The 15,901-nt window shown below is 37.9% G+C and overlaps 1 protein-coding gene across 3 annotated transcripts in view; it reads right to left on the minus strand.

Annotated features, from left to right (window-relative positions):
• The window catches only part of SLC2A9 (solute carrier family 2 member 9), a 382,090-nt gene that overhangs the window by 165,998 nt on the left and 200,191 nt on the right, over positions 1-15,901 (minus strand). The gene's annotated exons all lie outside the window — the stretch shown is intronic.

The raw sequence follows: 15,901 nt of genomic DNA on the forward strand, positions 1-15,901 counted from the left end.
CAGAAATAACTAACTGCCCACCTGGACTGTCCTAGGTCAAGCTTGAGCCACCATTGGCACTTGTGAGGCGCAGGAAGTGAGTAGAGAACAGCCTCTGGAGTTCGCTCACTTCCTATGGATAGGGCTAGGGGCCAGTTCTTTCTAGGAGCTCGAGGCCCGCAGGCAGCTTTCCTTCAGATGGGTCACGTGAGTCAAGGGACTGATTCCCTTCCCTGCCTTGGCCCTCCAAGGCCTAAACTCTCTCTGGCTCTGCCAGAAGGTTGAGTTAACCTCTTTCCTTTTCCACTTCTTTCCTTCTCTCCTTCTCCTTCTTTCCTACTCCCGTTGTGATTAAACCACCATAAAACTCCATTCTGACTTGAGTGTTTCATTTAAGGAATTTCATAAGTGAATTCCTTGGCGACCTTAAATTGATATATATCAGTCTTTAAAAGTGATTTTAATATCATAGATACAAACTGAGGATCAGAACAAGGGGGCCCTAATTCTAAGGGATCTAGCTATTCACCCCACAACCCTACGTCCTCTGCAAGAGGGAGCCTTCAGATCTTCTGGCTGACTTACCAGCTCCCTATTTCTATCTAGGTATTCCTCAAAAACTGACTAAGGTACCTACCTATGACCCTCAGTAGTTGGTCTGATTTTGTTCAAAAGCTATCTCCAAAACCTGTTATGATTGCTCTCAAATGACTAAGTCCACCCCAGGGAGTCTGACTCTGAGGTAAAACCTCAAAAACAGATTAAAATCTGCTTGAAAGCACAGCAGATATGGTCAGATTCTTTTTTGATTTTCCACAGTCAAACAGAGAACCTCCAAAGATGATTTCAGGGGTTTCTCCTTCTCCACAGTCAGGTTGAGGTTGCTAAGCTTCGACAAGCCTCCTTTTCTCCACCCTTCTGGACAGGAAGAGCCTAACTTCCTCCAGGAAGTCACTCACTCTGGCAGTTGCCTGCTTGCAAAGGGGATTGGATAGGATTATCCTGGAAGTTCCCTTCCAGGCCCAAGGCTCTGGAATTCTTTGCTGCATTCTATGCTAATTGACTGTAAAAAATATTCAATGTTAACCTGGATGTTCCCAGCCTGCTTTGAAATTCATCATTGGAGTATCATTTGATGTTACTCCCCCTCCCATACTTTGCAGTTGAGTCAAATTGGCCTTTACCCTTCTCCTTACATGGAATACTTCACAGTTGTCTCCATGCCTTTGTGCTGGATTTTCTTCATGCTTTTCTCTTTACATTTTTTACCTTTTAGGATGTATCCCAATCACCATATTTTGAATAAAGCCTTTCCTGATTTCTCCCCTAACTATGTGTTCTCTATTCCAAGACTTTATCTTTAAATAATATATATCCATCCATCCATATATACACAAATATATTAAATATATGTAATAATAATAATATAGCTATATAAACATGTTTATTTATATGTATATATATGCATATGCATGGATGTGTAATTTATTAACTTTATATTTGTGATGTATATATTTTTATGTGCCTTTGTGGTTTCACCCCTTAGAATATAAGCCATTATGAATAGGGATTATTTCATTCTTTGTCTTTATATCCCCAGTGCCTGGCCCATGACAGGCATTTCATAAATGCTTATCTATTAACATAAATTTGGAATCATAGATTAAAGGATATCTCCGGCTCTTTCATTTCTGTCTCCTTCTGCACCATGGCAACCCCTATCCTTTAGAGGGCCTTATATTCACTGAAGTGTTCTCACACCTCTGTATCTGAACTTTCTCCTCATTAGGATCTGATTTTTGGAATATTCTTTCTTCAAAACCATTCAAGCATCCTCTACAGTTTCATTTTAACCTACTCTGCAACCTTAATCCTTTGTACAATGTGGCAATTATTCAACAAGTAATTACTGGATGACTGATTGAATGAATGGTTTATATGGGGGGGGGGGGAGGATGAATGAAGGAATGGATAAATCTTCCTTTATTGCTCAGAGAATCACTAACTGCTCCTCTCTGATTCAGTCCCTCTCAGGTTGTACTTAAATATTTTTCTAGGTCAGAATTATGGTCCATCTATGCAAACATTCTGGCTCAAGAACCAAGGGGGAACCTAGTGAATTGGGTAGATAGATGATCTTGAGGATCTGCATTCAAATCTTGTTCCTGATATATATTATTTATGATATGTTGGATACCCTGAACCAGCAGGGGCCACACAGGAAGGGAGGTTCACCTTTGTGGTAGGGACCCAAGGAGAAGTAGGGAATCAAGGAACCAGGGTGAAGAATGACAGACACGGGACAAGTCAGTGATTGAATAGGGCAGGCAACCCTATGATTTTCCCCTTGGGAGGAAGGTATGAGGATCAATGGAATATGAGGTAGAGGAGAAGATTAAGGTAGAGAATGTAAGCTGACAGGGGCTGGAGCCTCGGAGGAGGAAGAGATCCAGAAAGAGAGAGAGAAAGAGGGAGAGAGGATTAGGAGCAGAGCGGAGCTCCAAGAAAGGGGAGAGGAAGTTCACGAGGAAGTTCAAAAGGATCTATCATAAGGTTGCCTTTGCTTTTATTGCTGAGGGAGCAAGGAGGTGTTTCCAATCACATAGCAATCACATCCCAGAGCATAGACAATTAAGATTGGGTGGCAATGTAGAGGGAACACCTTTGGGAGTGTGGATTTCAACCCTCGCTTTCTCAAGGGAATGCTCTGATCATGTTAATCAGTTTGTCCTAGGCAAGGGCCACATGGCCAGGTCAAGATTACATTCACAAACATCAGAGTATAACCTTGTGTCTGAAGACGCAGTAATCGTACAATCATTTATATTTCATAGATGTGAATATGCTCGGAATGCTACATGATATGGGGGAGATCATTCAACTTCTCATTCTGTAGGCTGTAGGATTCTAAATTGCAGAGATATTGCCAATCTGCATTTGTAGAGTTTCCTTACCTGGAAATTCTCTAAACAGTGAAATCACAGGTTCAGGTCTTATTTCTATTACTGAAACCAAGCCTTTTTATAACTCTCTATCAAAGTAACAAGTGTGGGAGATAATTAAGACTGTGTATATCTTTCTTCCCCAGGTTCAACTCTTGAAAGTGGAGATATGGTACTGAACAATATATACTTCTATTCCCAAAGTGAATTAGCCCATTCTAGAGGTTACAGCTCATCCTCATTTACTTCTTTTGGTAATATAATCTATTATATAATATAACCCCAACTGGATCCCCAGTTCCTTCCTGCTGCCCACAGATGAACACAAAAAAGTGAGTGCCCTACCCAAGGATACCCATTCCTAGGAATAAACCTATCTGGAAATTATAAGGGGCAGCAGTTCACATTCTTCATGAAGAACAAGATCCTTAGACTACCATGGATGGGCATCATCCCAATGACATTAGCCTTCCATGAGCTTTCAACAGCACATTCCCACAGCTTCCCTGCTTTGCCCCCAAAATAAGAGCTTCAAGGCCAGCACTGTCACTCCAGATTAATATCAGATTATCAGAAATAGAATTTGACCACCACTGGCTTTTTTCTAGGCTGGTCTCGCCATCTATGATGGAGAGAAACTGGTACTTTGTATTCAAAGTGAGTTGGTGAGCTGTCTCTCTGTTCTTGGGTAAGTGATTTTCATGTTAATTCTGATATGGATGTAACTTCTGCTGTGTCCCTATCTTGCAATTATTTTTTGGTTCCTGTAGTAGTCATCTATGTTATATGTACTTTTAGATTATGCACATGGCTTTCAGTACATGATAGCAATCCCATTTATTCTTGCTCATACAATTGAATGTCTGTAAAGGATCCCATTTACTCTTGTCAACCTGACTTGTCAATTCCTGACATAGCTTGGTTGCTGGACTTGGAGTCAGAGAGATCTGAGTTTGAATCCTTTCTTAAACACTTGTTAGCTGTATGAATCTGAGAAAGTCCCTAAATTTTTTAGCCTCAGTTTTCCCATCTGTAAGATCAGAGCATCTATCTGACAAGGTGATTTGGAGAATCAGATGAGATAACATGTGTGAAGTTCTTTGCAAACGTTGAAGGGCTTATATAAAAGTTAGTTATATTACTATTATTTTATTGATATTTCTTCACAGAGCTGTCAGGGAAGTAATGAGGTCTGTATGCACCTTCTATTCATCTGGCTAGTTGTTGTAAAGTGTAGTAGACCATCAATTTAGTCCATTCACTTATTAGACTCCAGTCACATGGCAGAGCCAAAATTTGAAGGGGATATGTATTATTAAGTATGTACTATGTGGTAATCATGATACTAAATGCTTTGTAGAAATTATCTCTTTTGATCTTCACATCAATTCTATGAAGGAGGCACTATTATGATCCCCTTTTATGATTAAGGAAACTGAGGAAGATAGAATTTAAACAATGAAGTCCATAAATCAATTTCTTTGCCTCAGGGCCCAAGCTATTTCAAAACATGATAGCATCTTTTTGGTTCTTCATTACAATTATATTAGTTTGGCTGCTAAGCAATCTACTCCACATTCCATGCAAATTATACTACTTGCTATTTCCTTTATTTATTCTAAATTTTGTCAGAGATATGCAACATGAATGGTAACCTCATAGCTAGACGTTCACCTAGAAAACTAATGCAACAAGGTAAGCAATCATTCAGCAAATTTAAAAAATGATAAAATCTCTCCCAAGAATACCCCCTCTCTTCCATATAAAGGTATTCTACCTTCATAGCTACTTCAAATTTCTACCCTACATGCCCTAAAATAATAATGCTATTTTAGTGAATGAATGATTGAAGAAGCATTAAGCACCTTCTTTGTCCCAAGACCTGGGTTATATACTGGGGATGCAAATACAGGAGCTGACATCATAATAGAAGGAGATGACATATATAATGGATGATAGAGATGAAGAGAGGGTATTTTCTTTCCTTCCTTCCTTCCTTCCTTCCTTCCTTCCTTCCTTCCTTCCTTCCTTCCTTCCTTTCCTTCCTTCTTTCTTTCTTTCTTTCTTTCTTTCTTTCTTTCTTTCTTTCTTTCTTTCTTTCTTTCTTTCTTTCTTTCTTTCTTTCTTTCTTTCTTTCTTTCTTTCTTTCTTTCTTCCTTCCTTCCTTCCTTCCTTCCTTCCTTCCTTCCTTTCCTTCCTTCTTTCTTTCCTTCTTTCTTTCTTTCTTTTCTTTCTCTTCTTCCTTCCTTCCTTCTTTCTTTCTTTCTTTCTTTCTTTCTTTCTTTCTTTCTTTCTTTCTTTCTTTCTTTCTTTCTTTCTTCTTTCTTTCTTTCTTTCTTTCTTTCTTTCTTTCTTCCTTCCTTCCTTCCTTCCTTCCTTTCCTTCCTTCCTTCCTTCTTTCTTTCTTTCTTTCTTTCTTTCTTTCTTTCTTTCTTCTTTCTTTCTTTCTTTCTTTCTTTCTTTCTTTCTTTCTTTCTTTCTTTCCTTCCTTCCTTCCTTCCTTCCTTCCTTCCTTCCTTCCTTCCTTCCTTCCTTCCTTTCTTTCTTTCTTTCTTTCTTTCTTTCTTTCTTTCTTTTCTTTCTTTCTTTCTTTCTTTCTTTCTTTCTTTCTTTCTTTCTTTCTTTCTTTCTTTCTTTCTTTCTTTCTTTCTTCTTTTTCTTCCTTTTTAGTAACAACTCTAAGACAGAATGGCAAGGGCTAGACAAACTGAGGTTAAATGATTTGTCCAGTGTATGAAACCAAATTTGAATCCTTGTCCTTCGGACTCTAGGTGTAGAGTTCTGACCCCTATTATTTTCCTCTTTCATGTACTCTGTTTTCCAGACAAAGTGGTTCAGCTGTTTCCTGATCTCAGTCTGTCCTATCCTACCTGTTTGCAGATCCATAAGCCATCCCTCATGCTTTGTGCCCCTCTGTCTCTGCCTGTTGAAATCCTTCAAGATTCATTTCAGTGGCTACTTCTTCCATGAATGAATCAACAAATAATTTAAAGAACCTTCTATCTGCTGGGGACAAGAGGGAGAGATTCCTCTATTTCTTCCCCATTGGACTTGTTTTCGTACTTTTACATTTTTCTTTCCCTGGAACTCATTGTAATTTATTCTATATTATAGTTATCTATTTATATGTCAAAACCCCATTCCAGGAGACTGGCAACTCCTGAAAAGCAAGGATTGTGCATTTTTCATCTTTGTATCCCTGTAACTGAGCAGCAGATTTGTATACAGTGGTTGCTTACTAAAAGCCTGGAATGAAGACTGCATTGCTGTACAAAACATTTCTATTTTGGTCTATTTTTTGACCTGGGATAGCATAGAGCTTATGTTACATAGATTCTCTTTCTTTCCCTTTATAAAATTGATCACTACCTCTTGAAACAAAAGGCTACCAGAGGTCACTGCAAGTGAACCATAATGAGTCTCAGGAGATTCTGCAGGCACACATCCCATCTTCAGTCAGGTTGCTCATTCACTGGAATAATCTGCCAGTGGAATCAGCTGCCAGACAAAGCATCCCTTTCCACTTTGGAGAATGATTACCAGAAGGAGCTAGGAGGGAAACATGAAAGGATAAAGGGATGACTAAGAATACAAGATGAGAAATGGACACCTCCTTCTAGTGTCCATTCCCAAGGTGGAATCACACACCATTCGTCTTTCACTTAGTTAAAGACCAATATTTTCAACCTCAGCCTATTCCAACTTTCTCTGGTACATAGGGTTATCAGATAACCCTCTTGTTTCAATCAATACCTTTCCTCTTTCCACAGGGATGCAGATCATAGCCCGACTGTGCCTTGGGAAATGGTTCTATGAATCCCTTTGGCTTATCTGAACAGGGCAAAAGACAGTGGAATGATGGCCTTTCTAGCCTAGGAACTGTGGGTCTTAATGCAATTCCCAATTTTATAAATGTATTTGGCTATCATAGCACTTTATTTATTGATATTGAACCTGAAGTCCACTAAAATCCACAAATCTTTTTTTAGGTGTCTAGCTGTTGAGATGGCCCTTCCTCACATTGTGCTCATACTGTTGCTTTTCTGAACTCTGATGTAAGACTTAACATTTTCCCTATTAAATTGAGTTTTGTTAGACTGAGGAAGGAAACAAAATAACCTATTTCAAAATCTCGGATCTCTTATTTTTTAAGACTAACTGTGATAGGGGGCAGCTGGGTAGCTCAGTGGATTGAGAGCCAGGGCTAGAGATGGGAGGTCCTAAGTTCAAATGTGGCCTCAGACACTTCCCAGCTGTGTGACTCTGGGCAAGTCACTTGACCCCCATTGCCTAGCCCATACCACTCTTCTGCCTTGGAGCCAATACACAGTATTGACTCCAAGACGGAAGGTAAGGGTTAAAAAAAAAAGGCTAACTGTGATAGGGAAAGGCTTCCTCTAGAAGATAATAATTGTACTATTTAGTTCATACAACTGTGTGACAAAAACATTTTGTAAATACTCATACACTTCTCATAAAAACAAGTGAATTAACCCTGCTATTAATTGTCCAAAGTAATAAAGGAAACATTAACAAATAATATTCAATAGGAGAGAATTCACCTAAATTTGGGGACAACAAACTTCTAGCATCATTAAAATATAATCATAGAAGGAAAACAACAAACCAGGACAAAATTTTATAACAAATCTCTCTAATAAAGGTCTAATTTCTCACATATATAGAGAATTAAGTTCAATTTATAGGAATACAACTGTAATTTTAAAATGGTCAAAGGATATGAACAAGTAGTTTTTGAATGAAGAAATCAAAGTTATTGATAATCATATGAAAAAAATGTTCCAAATCACTCAATTAGAGAAATTCAAACAATGCTGCTGAGGTACCACCTCATACCTATCAGATGGGCCAGTACAACAGTAAAGTGATAAATGTTGGCAGGGATGTGGCAAAATTGGGACACAAATTCATTGTTGGTGGAGCTGTGAACTGATCTAACCATTCTGAGGAGCAATTTGGAACCATGACCAAAAGTTTATAAAACTGTGCATTCCCAAAGGGATAAAAAAAAAGGTTGGGAGGACCTACTTGTACAAAAATATTTATAGCAGCTATATCTTGTGGTGGCAAAGAAAAGACTTGGAAGTTGAAGGGATGTCCACCAATTGGGGGATAACTGAACAAATTATATGATGGTGATGGAGTACTATTTTGCTATAAAAAATGATAAACAAGATGATTTCAGAAAAAGCTAGATGAACTGATGCAGAGTGAAATAAGCAGAACCAGAAGAGTAACACAGTAACTGCAATATTGTGGAAAGATCAAATATGACAGACTTTGCTAGCAATACAGTGATCCAGGTTAATTCTGAAGGACTTGTGACAAAGAATACTATACACCTTCAGAGAAAGAACAGTTGGAGTCAGAATGCAGATGAACATACACTGTTTTTCACTTTAGTTTATTTGTGTTTTATTTTGGGATTTGGGCTTTATATGTTTATTCTCTTATGAAAATGAACAATATTGATATATATTTTACATGATAATACATATATATTTACTCAGATCAAATTGCTTGCCACCTCTGGGAGGAAAGATAAAAGGTAAGGAAGTATATAATTTGGATTTTATAACTTCAGAAAATGTATGTAGAAAATTGTTATTATATCTTTAAAAAATAGAATCATAGACTGAGAGGATCTCATCTGTCATACAGTCTAACCATAAATGGAAAGAATGCCCCCATAATGTATTTGACAAATAGTCCATAGACTGAAAGATCAAATAATGAGAAATCTGAGAAAGACATATCTGGCAAAAGTCCAAGAGTGTTAATTATAATGACAATTTCCTTGAATGTCTTTTTACTCTTTACCTCATATTCCAGGGCAACAATGACCTTTATAAAAAGGTGGTAAGGGGACAGTTAGATGACTCAGTGGATTGAGAGCCAGGACTATGTTCAAATTTGGACTCTGACACTTCCTAGCTGTGTGACCTTGAGCAAGTCACGTAACCCCCATTTCCTAACTCAGACCACTCTTTTGCCTTGGAACCAATACATAGTATGGATTCTAAGACAGAAGGTAAGGATTAATGTGGGAACCAGCATCTTTATTGAAAAATCAAAACATAACACAAAAATGCCAAGGTGTAGGCATTTTTTGATATATTTTTACCTTTTAAGGACATTTTTTGATCAGTGTGCATGAAGACCTCTAGGGAGAAAACAGTAATAACTATCCATACCCCCATAACAGGAAAAAATTTTCAAATAAGGAACTGAAACTAGAGTGGTAAACTCTTGAAGGGGAAAGAAATGACAGTTATTTGATGGAAATGTTATAGTCTTCTAAGGGGTGATGACATCCTCAACATACAGGGGTGAACAAGGGACAGGAAGTCTAAACAAAGCAATTTTTCTGCTTCTCTTCAAGCAACAACATATAAACATCAGCTGTTGTTATCACTTTAATGGTTCAGGTTCTCATTGATCTTTTAAATGTAGAATTAAATGTTATATACAGTAATTTGAGAGAATGAGCACTGGATTCTAGCCCTGTTTTCGTCAATATGTGGCTGTGGATAAATTACTCTTTCTGAATCCCACTTTCCTTTTATATGTCAAATTCTGACAACACAGATTTCTAAGTTTCTTTTCAAATTTAATATTCCAGCATCAAAAGATAGTTGTGTTTATATACAATATGCATATTGTAAACCTTAAAATTTCTTAGATTTATAAATGTTGGAAATTTCACCATTGGGAAATTTCATACTTGAAAAATTTCCTATTGATAGTGGGTCTTGGCTATTGGAATGTGAACCCCATTGGCATGGGACGTTCCTCCTCCTCCCTTCTTAAGATTACTTTAGGACAGAAACCTTTTGCTAAACAATGGAAAGGGCTTTGACCTATGCTTAAGCATAGAACAGGAATTTCTTTGAGTCATGATTGATTTTAGAATTGATACAATAGAGATACTTGGAATGACAGAACCAGGTCTTGGAAAATATAATTTCCACCCCACTCAGTCCTAACAGGATTTAGGAAGGGCTGCAGCAAAGGATCAAGATTTAATTATTGAGAATATGACCTTCAACAGACATGTGCAAAGCCACAGACCTCTGGGCGGTCCTGGGTTAAGCTAGAGCCACCATTGGCACAGGGAAGACATGGACAGTGATTGGTAGATGTGAGAACTGAGGGGAGGGAACTTGGATGGTTTCCTTAAAGATAGAGGGGTCTGAGGACTGAGGGAGGGTTGGTTGGAGAGGTTTTTGGTCTGAGAGGTGGTGCTTTGAGGATTGGCTCTGAAGGAAGCTGGAGGTGGAGGCCCCTGAGACTGTTTCTCCATTTTGGTCACGTGAGTAATAGGGACTGATCTCCTTTCTTTGCCCCAGCTATCTAAGGGCTTGGGCCTTTTGGCCCAGCCTAAACAGAAGGGGTATTTAAGCCCTATTCCCTTCTCTCCCCTTTCTCTCTCCCTCTCTCTCTCTATCTCTAATACCTTTCTTCATCCTGTTTGTAATTAAACTCCATAAAAGGTTGACTGCTGACTTGAGTTTTCATTTAGGAATTACATAGCTGAATTCCTTGGCGACCTTAAATTAATATATATTAGTATTTTAAAGTGATTTCCTTGTCACAATATATATATATATATATATACATAGTATATAAAATATATATACACACGTATTCATATCTAACTCACTGGTTCAAAATACTACATAAGTAAATATAAGTTATTCATGAAGCTTCTCTAAAACATCCACCATGCATCTGTTATTCTTCCTGCAATCATCTCCACAGAATAATACACACCTCCCAGGATTGTCTCATCACCTCTAACCTCAACACCATGCTATTAACTCCAGCCTTGATTCCACCACCTTCCTCAGTCTCCTTTCCTCTCTACTTGGAGAGTTATGGGTAGAGTACCAAACTCCTCCCAATGCCTTCCTTTATAGAGGGCAGAAACTGGCCTCAACTCATTCATTCTGAATCTGCTTCCCTGTGTGTGGCATCAATTCCACAGAATGAGATGCCCCCACTGTCCCTTCTTTCCTGCCCCCTTTTTTGTGATGTCTCTTCCCATTAGACTGTAAGCTCCTTCAGAGCAAGAATTGTCTTTCTTTTTATTAATTATATCCCTAGTGCTTATCACAGTACCTGGCACCTAGAAACCACTTGGTAAATGTTTATTGGCTTACATGGTTTGAAATACTGGAAATTATAAATGCTAATATTTATGTAACACCTAAAAGGTTTTGCTAAATGTTTTACACACACACACACACACACAACACACACCTTGTTGAGAGGATCAAGAGAGATAACATATGCAAAACACTTTGCTAATCTCAAAGGACTCTATAACATTAATAGCATTTATAAAAAGCTTTAAGATTTACAAAGTACTTTACCAGTATTATCTAATTTTATCTTATAATAACCTCCTAGGGTGGTTGTGAGGATCAAATGAGATAAGCTTAGTAAAGCACTTAGCACAATGCCTGGCACAGAGAAGTTGCTTAATAAGTCCCCATTCCCTTCCCCGTTGATCCTCACAACAAGCCTAAATACTATTATTATCCCCATTTTTTTCAGATAAAGCACTTGAAGGCTGTAAGATTAAATGACTCACCCAGGGTGACACAGCTAGGAAGCATCTGAGATCAGATTTTACTTAACTTGTTTTAACCTCAGATGCTTCATCTATAGAATTCACTTCTCTGACTCCAGGTATAATGTTCTAACCATTGTTCCTTCTAGCTGCAATTATTATTATATTTATTCATTTTGAAAAACTCATACCTTCTGTCTTAGTATCAGCTCTAAGATAGGAGACAGAAGAGTGGAAGGGGCTGGGCAATCGGAATTAAGTGGCCTGCCCAAGGTCACACAGCTAAGAACCGTCTGAGACCATATTTGAGTCCAAGTCCTCTGGATTCCAGTCTTGGTTGCTCTTTCCATTGTGCTACCTAACTGCGCTTATTATAGTTATTATTATCAATAACAATAATTTGAGTGAAGAGTTCCTTGATTTGGTTGCAAAGTAAAGATGTTTTCCTCTTCTCATTTTGATAGAAAAGCTCTTCCCTTTACCATGGAAGATAAAGCAAAGCTGGTTTTAGTGAAGCTTATTCGATGGAGCAGTTTCAGGTCAGTCCTGACAATACCATTTTCTGTAAATTTTATATTTTCTTGACCCCTCAGCTCTTACCACCAGGAATGAGACAATCATTCCAGAGATCCTGGTCTTTGAAATTGGAGATCTCAAAACTCCAAAGTATTGGCTTTGAAAAAGCCGTCCTTAGAGATATCTTTTAATAAGAGTTGCTAAACTGTGTGAGCCTAGGCAAGCATTGCCTATTCCTTATGGCTCTTCTGCCTTAGAACCAATACTTAGTATCAGCTCTAAGATAGAAGGTAAGAGTTGCTACACAATGCAAAGCAACATACAGAACACTGGCCCTGGAATCAGGAAGATTGATCTTGAGTTCAAATCTGGCATCCAAAACTGACTGACTATATGGTCCTGGACGAGACACTTAATCCTTTAGACCTCGGTTTCCTTATCTGTCAAGTGAGTTGGAGAAGGAAATGGCAAAGCACTTGAGTATATTTGCCAAGAAAACCCCAAATGGGTTCACAAAGCATCAGACACAACTGAAAACAATTGAAAAATGATAATGATGTTGACTTACAGAAGAAATAATCATTTCTAAGATAGAAGAGTGACAAGGGCAACTAGGATTAAGTGACTTACCCAAGATTACACCTTGGGGAATACCTAGTTCAATCCATACTTGAAAAAAGGATTCCTCCTAGAGTATACCTAATGATTAGTTATCCAGCCTCTGATGAGGGGACCCCAACACCACCACATGCACACAACAAAGAGGATACTGGAAATAATACTAGGTCTGGAGCCAAAGGACCTGGGTTCAAAACCAGGGTCTGTTACTTTTTACCTGTATAATTTTGGGCAAGTCACTCAGCATCTCTGGGATTCCTTTTCCTCATCTGAAATGAAGGAATTGGTCTAGTCCTCAAAAGTCTCTTTTAGTTTTGTGATCCTATGACCTCTGGAGATAGTCTGTTTCTCTTTGGGATTGTTCCAAGTATTAGAGATTTCTCCCCCAAAACACTGTTTGGACCTTAGGTATACTGGGAAGGGACTTCCTAATTATTCCTTACATACAGTATGTTAAATTTTGTATAAATTTGAATTAAAATGTAATTAAATATTACATAAATTTATAAAATTAATTATTTTAATATTTAAAATTTTATATATAATTTATAAAATTTAATTAAAATATTCAATCCGGGGCAGCCAGATAGCACTACAGATAGAAAGCCAGGCCTAGAGTCAGGAGGACCTGGGTTCAAATGTGGACTCAGATACTTCCAAACTATGTGACTATAGCCAAGTCATCTAGCTCTGTTTGTCTCAGTTTTCTTATCTGTAAAATAAGCTGGAGAAGGAAATGGCAAACCACCAAATAGTTTGTGGTGTGCTAAGTGGTGGGACAAGCACCAAGCAACTGGTCCTTTCCAGGCTCTTAGACCAATCCTTCTTGCCACTGAAGATCTAACACTGGGTCAAAGTCAAGACTAACAAAGTCCTGAAGCAGGCTGGTTCTTCTGCAAAGAGTAAGTGACTTGAGGAGAATGCTGAAGCAGAACGTAAGTAATCCTAAGTGACAGATCTAATTTTAGGGAAAGGGATGTAAATGCCATTGGAAGGGGTGGGGGGAGACAGGAAAAAGCTTAAGCTGCCAACTTCTCTTTTCTTACTGTCCCCATAGGATGCAAAGAGCAAAATGAATAAAAGGAGAAATTATTAGAAAAACAAAGGAGCATGCCACGCTCATACTGTTTCTTTGGTTTTGTATGGATTCTCTCTTTTATCTGTAAAGTGATTTCTCGAAAACATAGGTCTGTGTTTTTCCTCTCTCCAGTGCTCCCAGCCCCATCAACTCCAGTCACTCCCTATTCCTTCCACAATCCAATAGAAACAGCTATATTTGACATTTAAAGCTCTTTACAACCTGGACCCTTTCTATGTTTCCGTCTACTCAATTTTCTAACTTGTGGAACACTACATTTCTCAATTCAATCACTTAGCTCTTACTGTGCTAAGTATTGGGTAAAAAGAAGGCAAAAGACAATCCCAGGCCCTAAGGAGTTTATAATCTTAATTTCTGTGCCTTTATCCTGTCTGTTCCCATTCTTAGAATGCTTTTGCTTCCTCAACTCCTTCTCTTGATTTCTCTGGTTTCTTCTAGACTCAGCTAAAAATCCTATCTTTTGCAGAATGGCTTTCCTGAGCCACCTCACATCTGTGTGTTTCCCCTCTCAGAATATCTGTCATCTACTCTATGTGTTAAGGGGATGGTCCAGTTAGGACCCAGTTCCAGAGGCCAGCACCCCCTGAGCTCCCAAGTTCATATATGATCTCAGGATTAGGTTCTCATTAGTTGATTTCTCATTATACTTGTGTGTGTATATATGCATGCATGCATATATAGTGATAAGAGAGATATGTACATGTACATATATTATACATACTTGGTTACATGTATATATAAATAAATACATGATACATGTCTATGTATGTATGAATATATACACATATAACTACATGTGACTATATAGCTTGTGTGGATTTAATAACATATTGTTTCCCTTAGTTTAATATATGTATTATATTATTTATATAATAATCTAATAGTATATTTTATATAATATTCTGTTGTATATTTATAGAATATATTATTATATATTTATATACCTATCATATGTAAAATATATAATATGATCTATTATATAAGATATCCAGCTCTCCTATGCATTTAGTTGATTACAAATTATCTCCTCCATTAGAATGTGAGCTCCCTGAGGGCAAAGACTATTTTTGACTCTCTCTCTTTTCCCTGCACTTAGCATAGTAACTGCCATGTAGAAAACACTGACATGCTTGTTGACTGACATAGAATCCACCATCAGAAGGGAACTCAGAAGCCTTTGGATCACAGGGCTTTAAAGTTTTAAGAAATCAGAGGCCAAGAACGACCTGAAAAAGAAACTCCTTTCTGCAGTGTCCAAGCTATTTGAGAAGATCCCCCAGTAACAAAGAGTACCCTACCTTCTCCATTCCATCCATAATTTCCACCCATTGTTCCTTGAGTTTCTCTCTGGAAACAAGCAGAGAGATGGATAGGGCCTGAACCCATGATTTCATTGGTATAGGAAATTCTCAGTGAAATAATTCTATCCACCAATATAGGTGGCACCTCCCCTCCTACCGGCGTCATACAAACAATTGATGTGTCAGAGGTAAAACTTCAACTCAGGACTTCCTAGTTCCAAGACCAACTCTCTATCCCTTATGCCATGTAAGTCGAATTCTTTTTTAATATGAAGATAGCTTTTAATTCAAGTATCTTTCTTATGTTAGATGGCTGTCCATCTTTAAGTAAACTGGAATCAAAAGCACTCAAAGGCCACATGGTATAGTCAAAAAGAGGACTGGACCAGAACACGGGACATCTGAATTCTGATTCTGGGTCTACCACTAAGTGGATTTGTAATCTTATAGTTTATGTTTCCTAGTCCTTAATTTCTTGGTCTAGAAAATGAGATTTATGAATCTACCATTTCTACAATGTGAGTATTTCCTCTAATGATGGAGAATATAACCCATCTAGACTTTGGAGGCAGCTTATGGTATAATAGGTAAAATGCTGGGCCCAAGAAGACCTCAGTTAAAATCCAGGCTTGTTACTCTGGGCAAATCACTTAACCTCTCCCCGCCTCAGTTTCCTTAAGTGTAAAATGAAAATAATAATAAAGATAATAATACTATCTACCTACCTACCTACCTTCCAGGATTGCTTAATACAATGCCTAGCATACAGTAAGTGATTAATAAATGATTTTTTCCTTTCTTTGTTATCATTAATGACATCTCCCAAAATATCAATATAGGGGAGTTCTAA

The sequence above is a fragment of the Monodelphis domestica genome, chromosome 6 (assembly GCF_027887165.1).
Source record: "Monodelphis domestica isolate mMonDom1 chromosome 6, mMonDom1.pri, whole genome shotgun sequence".
In the NCBI taxonomy this organism is placed as follows: domain Eukaryota; kingdom Metazoa; phylum Chordata; class Mammalia; order Didelphimorphia; family Didelphidae; genus Monodelphis; species Monodelphis domestica.